Source organism: Schistocerca piceifrons, chromosome 4, assembly GCF_021461385.2.
Source record: "Schistocerca piceifrons isolate TAMUIC-IGC-003096 chromosome 4, iqSchPice1.1, whole genome shotgun sequence".
NCBI lineage: Eukaryota > Metazoa > Arthropoda > Insecta > Orthoptera > Acrididae > Schistocerca > Schistocerca piceifrons.
The window spans coordinates 478,442,988-478,453,120 of record NC_060141.1 but is presented as its reverse complement, the minus strand read 5'-3'; the positions used below and the strand labels follow the sequence as shown (position 1 = coordinate 478,453,120).

General features: G+C 46.5%; 1 non-coding gene across 1 annotated transcript; it reads right to left on the bottom strand.

The window, feature by feature from the left end:
* Window positions 1-7,664: 7,664 nt before the first annotated feature.
* On the bottom strand, window positions 7,665-7,739 carry Trnas-cga. The gene has a single exon. It is a non-coding gene; the product is annotated as a tRNA-Ser (tRNA).
* Between the last annotated feature and the right edge of the window lie 2,394 nt (window positions 7,740-10,133).

Here is a 10,133-nt window from a genome sequence, read left to right as displayed (position 1 = left end):
GTATATGTGAGTTTGGATCGCTCTGGGGAGCGTGCGTGAGCAGAAGTTGTTAAGGCGACCGTTCGCGATAAGCGGGAAATCCGGGTCCGAATTCCGGTCTGACAAAAATTCTAATGTGTGACTATTACGTAATACGGGTGATATCAATTGCTTCGCGTTCAGCGAATTTATTTCGAAGTACTTTTTTTCCCCTTGCCTTCAAAAAATTCTATAACTGCGTAGAAAGATTTCGTGGTGCATGCCTCTAAATGGTTTATATGTGGTCCTATGCAGGTTGAGATCCCAACAAAAATACCCAGAACGATCAAATATATCGTGATACTGTACCGTATTCGCTATTTATTAAACAATTTTTTTTCTGCGGCATTTGAAGGAGCTTTCCAAGAGGACTCTAACGACATAACATATGTGGAACAAGACCAAATAGCAACAACATGATAGTGGTGCAAACCGATATTCATTCTACAGAAGATTCTCCGCATATTTCTTACCTTATTTGAAGGAGTACTTCAGGCTTGAGGCTGTCAAAGTAAAAATTTACTTCCTCATAGAAGGGCTGCTAGCGCCACTCTTCTGGAACAGGAAAGGGAGGTAATGACAGTGGCACGTAAAGTGCCCTCCGCCACACACCGTTGGGTGGCTTGCGGAGTATAAATGTAGATGTAGATGTAGAAATGTAAGCAAACACAACTCAGGTGCGGTCTAAGTGTGTGTACCTGGGCGTTTGAAGCCCATCCGTCTCTGCTAGGGGACTGATGACCTCAGAAGTTAAGTCTCATAGTGCTCAGACACATTTGAACCATTCTCTGCTCTGCTGTTGTTGTGACCAGTCAACTAGATTGTCAAGCTACTGCGACTTAAACCGTGTAAACGAATGTCGAAAAAGAAGGATATGTTAGAGCAGAGATGCGCTTGTGTGCTAATAGATAACGTGATCGTGCCAATTACTCACGCTGTATCTTCGCTAACCTTATTAAAATGCTAAGAAACAGACTGTAAAGCAAATAATACGCCAACGGAAAAGAACAGCAACTGATAAGAGAAATGCAGCTAATATTTTAGCAACGACTACGCACAGTCTACATGCCAGTCGGAAGAGGCTTGAATGTCAAAATCGGTTACAGTTCTTCGAGTGGTGCCTACGAAAACTGTTAAGTGATGTGCCGTTTCCGAGTGAAATTTTGTTTATAGACGTTTACAAAGCACGGGCAAATGGGTTTTGGGAATATGCGCTATTGTTCAACTGAAAGTGCAGTGTCCAAAAGAAGAGAATGAATAAAGATCTTTGTCTGTCAACATCTTGTACGTGCGTTTTCAAGAATCACGCCATTGGTCCTTGTTTCATTGGTGAACGAGCAGAAGTATGTGCAGATATTCTGGTGAAGATACTATAAGACATGGCGCTCTACATAAGGCAGTCCATTTTCTGTCTATCTGGTGGTTGTCCTGTCCACTCTGCACAGATAATTACAAACATCCTTAACAGAATATTTGAGTGTCGCTGGATAGGTCGTTTGGAGAACTCACAATTGTCTTCACGCTTGCCAGACTTAACACGTCTGAACTTTTATCTGTAGGGAGAATTGAAATAAGAGGACTTCAAGGAAATATCGACGTAACCCGAAGGTATGAAACACCGTATAACACGGTATGTGCTGCGATAAATCCAGATGTAATTCAACGTGCTGTATTGCCTGGTGTTTGCACAATTTCATTACATGCACTAGAATTCAAGGTGAGCGTTTTGAGCAGTTAATACGACTGACGTAATAATGAACATTGTATCCTCAGAAGGACCGCGCGGGGTAGCCGTGCGATCTGGGGCGTTCTGTCACGGTCCGCGCGGCTGCCCCCGTCGGAGGTTCGAGTCCTCCCCCGGGCATGCGTGTGTGTGTTGTCCTTGGCGTAAGTTAAAGTTAGATTAAATAGTGTGTAAGCTTAGGGACTGATGACCTCAGCGATTTGGTCCCATAAGCCTTACCACAAATTTAAAAAAAAAATCCTCAGAAGGGTTTGTAGCGCTGTAATGTTGTTATACTGTCTTGCTAGTACCACAAAAAGAAATATGTAACTACGTTTAAAAAAAGAGGAAGCCGGCATCATACTTCAGCAGCAAAAAACGTTAAAAGTTAACTCGCGTCCGCCAGAATCTCCGCCATATTGCCCGCTGACACTTAGAGCAAGCTGCATCTCGATATACGAGGTGTTTATAATTGAACTTTCGCTATTGAGTCAGCGTAGATACGAAACTATTTACTGTGTGGATAGCCAACTTTATAGGAGTGAAGTTCAAACCGAGCACTGCAGGATTTGCGTTGTTAGTGACGTTAGTGTCATGAGTTGCCGGCACTGATACGGCAACGTAGGTTTGTACACAAGCATCAGTGGGCATTACAGTTCCAGATAGTAAACGTGAGTTTCGACGATATGAACAGGGCTTTACTCGTAATACTGTTACGTCTAAACAACAGAAATAATGTTGCTGCTCTTCGCGAGTATCGACCCAATAAAGGAATATGGGGAGGTTCTCTTTCCGCACTGGGCTTGAAGGAACGTGATTAGGAAGTTCGAAATAACTGGCGTTTTGGGAATTGCTCTTGGAAGAGGCCCACGACATGTTGCGCCACAAATCGTTGAGTTACTGTAGCCATGTTTCGGAACGCAGAACGCAATGTGCGAGCTTTGTCGCGACTGCTGAACATCGCATGGTTCACCGTTCGACAGATGCTACGAACAATAGTAGCGTTCCAGCCTGCGATTGATGGAGGTGGTCGTACACTCAATAAGCAACGTTTGTGACCTGGAATGTAAAAAATGCACGCAATAAATATACGCTACTCTCGTATGTGGAAATTAAAATGTGTTTCATTCAATGGTTTGTTCATTATTTCTCCTCCGCATGTCCTTACAAATGTTTCCACAAAGTTTCATTGTCCTACAGTCACTCGTTTTTCATAGGGGCCCTCTCAAGTAACGAAAGTTTAATTATAATCACCCTGTACTCACTCGATCTGGACACGTTTATTGGCTCTGAGCACTATGGGACAACATCGGAGGTCATCAGTCCCGTAGAACTTAGAACTACTTAAACCTAACGAACCTAACGACATCACGCACATGCATGCCCGAGGCAGGTTTCGAACCTGCGACCGTAGAGGTCGCGCGGTCCCAGACTGAAGCGCCTAGAACCGCTCGGCCACATCGGCCGGCCGACACATTTATTATGGGCTGTTTCAGCTTCCCCACGCTGTATGTGTGTCTAAACCAGTTCACAGTTAATAATTATTCTGACAGCGGAAGAATTTGAAGGAATACTTCAGGCTAGAGGCTGTCAAAGTAAAAATTTACTTCCTCATAGAAGCGCTGCTAGCGCCACTCTTCTGCGACTGTCGCGAAATTTGAATAGACGCATCTTTCAGATGAGAAACACGGCCATCAACTATCGTTTATCTCGCACAACTCTTTGTTTGCGATTTTTCTGTCCGCCGGTGTAGTTTCGGGACAGTCTTCACAGATCAGCGCCTGCACAGACAGACAAATGTCAGCAGTGCTTCCCGCTAATTAGAGTATAGGGCTACTAAAATCCTGGAACAGGTTACCCTGCTCTTCCTACTTGGTCAAACCGAGAATCAGAACACACAGGTTACTGGGATGTAATGTTAACCGAGGACCAAGAAACGACGGAGAGGCTCCGTCCCCACCGCAGCCGCAGTGGTCCGCAACCCCACGACGACTACCGCAGTCCACTTCACCCCTCCGCCGCCCCACACCGAACCCAGGGTTATTGTGCGGTTCGGCCCCCGGTGGACACCCCAGGGAACGTTTCACACCAGACGAGTGTAACCCCTATGTTTGCGTGGTAAGAGTAAGCAAACGCCGACGTAGTGTACCTGAGGCGGAATAAGGGGAAGCAGCCTGCATTCGCCGAGGCAGATGGAAAACCTCCTAAAAACCATCCACAGACTGGCTGGTTCGCCGGACCTCGACACAAATCCGCCGGGCGGATTCGTGCCGGGGATCGGCGCTCCTTCCCGCCCGGAAAGCAGTGCGTTAGGCCGCACGGCCAACCGGGTTAGTGGGATAGTTTCACTGTATACACGACGTAAGTAGGAAATTGTCCAGAAGGATTGTTTCACTTTATATGCCGGAAAGGCTTGCAATTAGTTAACAGTGATTTTTTTTTACCTGATAAATGAGTGGAACCTATAAGAATCAACTGTGATGGATAGCATTAGTGTCTTGAGGAGTGTTGACCGTTTAGTGTTGAGTTTTTCGCGCGATGGTTCAAAAATCAAGGTGCTTAGCATCTGCTAGGCTTAAGTAAGTGAAAAAATAGATGTTTCCTCCGCGTATTGTGTGGGAATAAAATAATAGCTGTACAAAAAATGAGTTGTTTGTTGAATAGGGCTGTTTCAGTTGTTCGGCGTTACGGGTCACGCTTGGCCTTAAACCGGCCCTGCTTGATAGGCTCTCTGATGGGGCCGCGATTGACTACTCGAGCGCCAGGCATTTTGCTTACTGTGTGCGCCCTGGGCTATTTTTCATCAGTTAGATGGCTGCTGTTGGTCCGTCACGCAGATCAAGAGGCAGCAAACACAGCTTGCAGTGCATCAGTTGATGTGTGTGAGTGGGCGGGAAGCCGTCGCCCGCCGCGTGCATAGTGCATCGCTGCCTAGAGAAGCTCGCGGGGATTATTGGCTTAATTAGGGCGGCGGCGAAACAGGCCGAGTTGGCGCTCTGCATCCGGCTGCGGTGGGCCGCAGCGCCGCACCTCGCCGTGTGGCGATAATAATTGAGAAACTTTTGCCGCCGTCCCCGTGGAGTCCATCCTGCATGTTTAGTTAGCCGTCTCCTAACTCCGCTCCCTTTTGTCTCGAATTTTAATGCAGGAAGTTGCCGCTGCAGTTTATTGGCTTGCCAACTAAGCTCGTTAGCTGTGCAGTTCACTGAGGTACGAAAACGTAGCGCTCTGCGGCTCGATATTTCCGGGTATGTTGTGCCAGCTGTGAACGCCAGACAGACAGGCAGGCTTCAGTTCCAGTTATTATGTAGTGTTCATCCTTTTCCTGTTATTTCTATTATGTTCACATCCCCCCCCCCCCTCCTCCTCTTCACACACAAACGCAATCGTATCCACCCGTTTATTCGTATTTATCTGCAAGGCACCCTTGCTTTATGTAATTCGAATTACTTGAAGAAATACGGCAACGAACCGCATTTTTGTATATTTTTATTTTATACCAGGACGCGCTTCGGCCTTTCACCAAACCTTTATTTATATCTTCGTCAGTATAAGGTTTTTGTAGACTATATTTTGAGTTCCTAAGCTGCGCTGTGTAAAATATCAATTAGTTGTCTATTTACGTTAAGTTTATCGTGACTCACTCATTTTTCTTCTGCAATCAGTAGCTTCTCCTTGCCGCCATTATATGCAAGCCAGAAACACAACAGTGTATACATTGTGTATGCACGAATTCTTTCTTAATCATACGGAGGTATGTACGAGTAGCGTTCAGTTCAGTAAGTGATATAACACATTTTTCTCGGCCAATTTCTATCGAAAGAATGAGGAATTTATTGTGGGACTTCTTGGAATATTACCGTTTCAGCCCCTACAGTTACATGAAGTTACGATAGGTGCTGGCGCTGTACGCAGCCGTCAAAATAGCGTCTGTAACGGGGGTGGGTTCCACGCAGAGATCTGTCATTGGGTTTCTTCAGGCGGAAAACCAGAAAATCGCAGATATTCATAGGCGCTTGAAGCATATCTACGAAGATCTGCCAGTGAACAAAAGTACGGTGAATCGTTGGGCGAGGCGCCTATCATCATCGCAACCAGGTCGCGCAAACGTGTCCGATCTCGCGCGAGCCGGTCGATCGGACACAGCTGTGACTCCTGCAGCGTTGGAACGTTCGGACACTCTCAATCGAGGTGACGGATCACAATCGAACACCTCACTGTTCAACTGGACGTCTCTGTTGGTAGTGATGACACATTCGTCCACTAGTTGGAGTAATATATGGTGTGTGTGCTCGCTGGATGCCTCGCCGTCTAAGAGAAGAACATAAAGAGCCGTGGAAGACCACATGTACGGGAAGCAGTACGTGGATGATGGGGACGGTATTGATGCAGCAAGATGTTGGCTCCGACGTCGACCAGTAGAGTGGTACCACTGAAGCATACAGGCCCTTCCAGTAAGGTGGCATAACCCCCCCCGGTTAGCCGTACGATCTAACGCACGGCTTTCCGGATTGGGAAGGAGCGCCTGGTCCCTGGCACGAATCCGCCAGAGACATGTGTCGAGTTCTGGTGAGCCGGCCGGTCTGTGGATAGTTTTTAGGCAGTTTTCCATCTGCTTCGGCGAATGCGGGCTGGTTCCCCTTATTTCGCCTCAGCTACACTGTGTCGGAGATTGCTGCGCAAACAAGTTCACCAAGTACCCGTACACCACCATTATTCTACCACACAAACATAGGGAGTTACACTCGTCTGGTGTGAGACGTTCTCAGGGCCGGGGGCCGAACCTCACAATAACCCTGAAAGAGTGGTTCTGTGTGGGGCGGCGGAGGGGTGAAGTGGACTGCGGTAGTCGTCGTGGGGTTGTGGACCACTGCGGCTGCGGCGGGGACGGAGCCTCTCCGTCGTTTCTAGGCCCCCGGTTAACATACAAGGTGGCGTAAGTCCGTCGTATTGAACCACCGAACGGGGATTATGTTGAAAAATAGGATAACCAAGCTGCTTACAGAAAAAAAATGTTGCCCCACTTATTGAACGCCCCTCGTATCTGATTTTAAGGGCAACAATATTAAATCAATAAATGAAGGACTTCTGAAAAATTTTCGGATTGTGTAAGAAAGCTGTAAACTTCACCGTGGATGTGGCACCTGATATAAACAAATGCATTAACCGGCCACTAGACGACTATTGCACTGTATCAGTGCATAAGTGAAACTAAAAACCTTCGTGCAATGCGTATGTTTTCTAGTCGTTAATGCGAAGAATTATTTGATGCAGCTCTCCATTCCAGTCCATCCTGTGCAAGCCTCTGAATAACTACTACAACCGTCATCGATTAGATCCTGCTTACTGTATTCATGCCTAGGTCTACCTGTACAACTTTCGCCCTTCCTCCCACATTACTGTCCATTACGAAACTGACGATTCCTTGATGCCTCAGGCTATGTCCTATCAACATTTTCCTTCTTTTAGTCCAGTTACGCCATAAATGTCGTTTTTCCCCAGTTCGATTCAGTACTTTTTGATTTTCTCTCTGGACCCCTCTGATCTTCAGCAGTCAGCGCGGGCCGGGCCAGCAGGCACTAGTTCAACGACGAAGCGCCGCACAGCTCAGGGGTGCCGAAACAGCCTGGTCACGCCAGCGCCAGTGTCAAACAAAAGGGCGCGGGTGGCACAGAGTGTATTGTGGAATAATGGGGGGGAGGGGGGGGGAATCTTAGAGGTAACCACTGCTCCCCCTGCCCCCTCCGTTCACACCACAGGAGGGCGCGAAACAGTAGGGCTGAACATGCATGAAACCCTTTGCTGATTCGGATCACATTCAGATTTCGTCAGATGGATTTGAACGGTGCTTCCATCCTGAATGAGATTTTCACTCTGCAGCGGAGTGTGGGCTGATATGAAACTTCCTGGCAGATTAAAACTGTGTGTCCGACCGAGACTCGAACTCGGGACCTTTGCCTTTCGCGGGCAAGTGCTCTACCAACTGAGCTACCGAAGCACGACTCGCGCCCGGTCCTCACAGCTTTACTTCTGCCAGTATCTCGTCTCCTACCTTCCAAACTTTACAGAAGCTCTCCTGCGAACCTTGCAGAACTAGCACTCCTGCAAGAAAGGATACTGCGGAGACATGGCTTAGCCACATCCTGGGGGATGTTTCCAGAATGAGATTTTCACTCTGCAGCGGAGTGTGCGCTGATATGAAACTTCCTGGGGGTAGCGTCTTTGATTCATAATCAAAACGTCTTCGGTCCCGGGTTCGATCCCCGCCACTGCCTAAATTTTGATAAATAATCAGCATTGGCGGCCGAAGACTTCCAGCATAGGAAGTCAGCCTCATTCTGCCAACGACTTGTCAAACAGGGCGGAGGAGCGGATAGAGGTTCAGGGCACTCTCTTGTCCTAGGGGTGGGAAATTGCCCCTAAAGGCGGAAGAATCAGCAATGATCAACGACATGAGGATGCAGAAGGCAATGGAAACCACTGCATTAAAGACACGTAACGTGTATCCACAGGACATGTGGCCTGTAATTGAAGAAGTGTCATGATGATCTCCCCATTGGCAAAAGATTCCGGAATAGTCCCCCATTCGGATCTCCGGGAGGGGACTGCCAAGGGGGAGGTTACCATGAGGAAAAGATTGAATAATATACGAAAGGATAACGTTCTACGAGTCGGGGCGTGGAATGTCAGAAGCTTGAACGTGGTAGGGAAACTAGAAAATCTGAAAAGGGAAATGCAAAGGCTCAATCTAGATATAGTAGGGATCAGTGAAGTGAAGTGGAAGGAAGACAAGGATTTCTGGTCAGATGAGTATCGGGTAATATCAACAGTAGCAGAAAATGGTATAACAGGTGTAGGATTCGTTATGAATAGGAAGGTAGGGCAGAGGGTGTGTTACTGTGAACAGTTCAGTGACCGGGTTGTTCTAATCAGAATAGACAGTAGACCAACACCGACAACGATAGTTCAGGTATACATGCCGACGTCGCAAGCTGAAGATGAACAGATAGAGAAAGTGTATGAGGATATTGAAAGGGTAATGCAGAATGTAAAGGGGGACGAAAATCTAATAGTCATGGGCGACTGGAATGCAGTAGTAGGGGAAGGAGTAGAAGAAAAGGTTACAGGAGAATATGGGCTTGGGACAAGGAATGAAAGAGGAGAAAGACTAATGGAGTTCTGAAACAAGTTTCAGCTAGTAATAGCGAATACCCTGTTCAAGAATCACAAGAGGAGGAGGTATACTTGGAAAAGGCCGGGAGATACGGGAAGATTTCAATTAGACTACATCATGGTCAGACAGAGATTCCGAAATCAGATACTGGATTGTAAGGCCTACCCAGGAGCAGATATAGACTCAGATCACAATATAGTAGTGATGAAGAGTAGGCTGAAGTTCAAGACATTAGTCAGGAAGAATCAATACGCAAAGAACTGGGATACGGAAGTACTAAGGAATGACGAGATACGTTTGAAGTTCTCTAACGCTATAGATACAGCAATAAGGAATAGCGCAGTAGGCAGTACAGTTGAAGTGGAATGGACATCACTAAAAAGGGCCATCACAGAAGTTGGGAAGGAAAACAAAGAAGGTAGCTGCGAAGAAACCAAGGGTAACAGAAAAAATACTTCAGTTGATTGATGAAAGGAGGAAGTACAAACATGTTCCGGGAAAATCAGGAATACAGAAATACAAGTCGCTGAGGAATGAAATAAATAGGAAGTGCAGGGAAGCTAAGACGAAATGGCTGCAGGAAAAATGTGAAGACATCGAAAAAGATATGATGTCGGAAGGACAGACTTAGCGTACAGGAAAGTCAAAACAACCTTTGGTGACATTAAAAGCAACAGTGGTAACATTAAGAGTGCAACGGGAATTCCACTGTTAAATGCAGAGGAGAGAGCAGATAGGTGGAAAGAATACATTGAAAGCCACTATGAGGGTGAAGATTTGTCTGATGTGATAGAAGAAGAAACAGGAGTCGATTTAGTAGAGATAGGGGATCCAGTATTACAATCGGAATTTAAAAGAGCTGTGGAGGACTTACGGTCAAATAAGGCAGAAGGGATAGATAACATTCAATCAGAATTTCTAAAATCATTGGGGGAAGTGGCAACAAAACGACTATTCACGTTGGTGTGTAGAATATATGAGTCTGGCGATATACCATCTGACTTTCGGAAAAGCATCATCCACACAATTCCGAAGACGGCAAGAGCTGATAAGTGCGAGAATTATCGCACAATCAGCTTAGCAGCTCATGCATCGAAGCTGCTTACGAGAATAATATACAGAAGAATGGAAAAGAAAATTGAGAATGCGCTAGGTGACGATCAGTTTGGATTTAGGGAAAGTAAAGGGACGAGAAAGGCAATTCTGACGTGAAGGCTA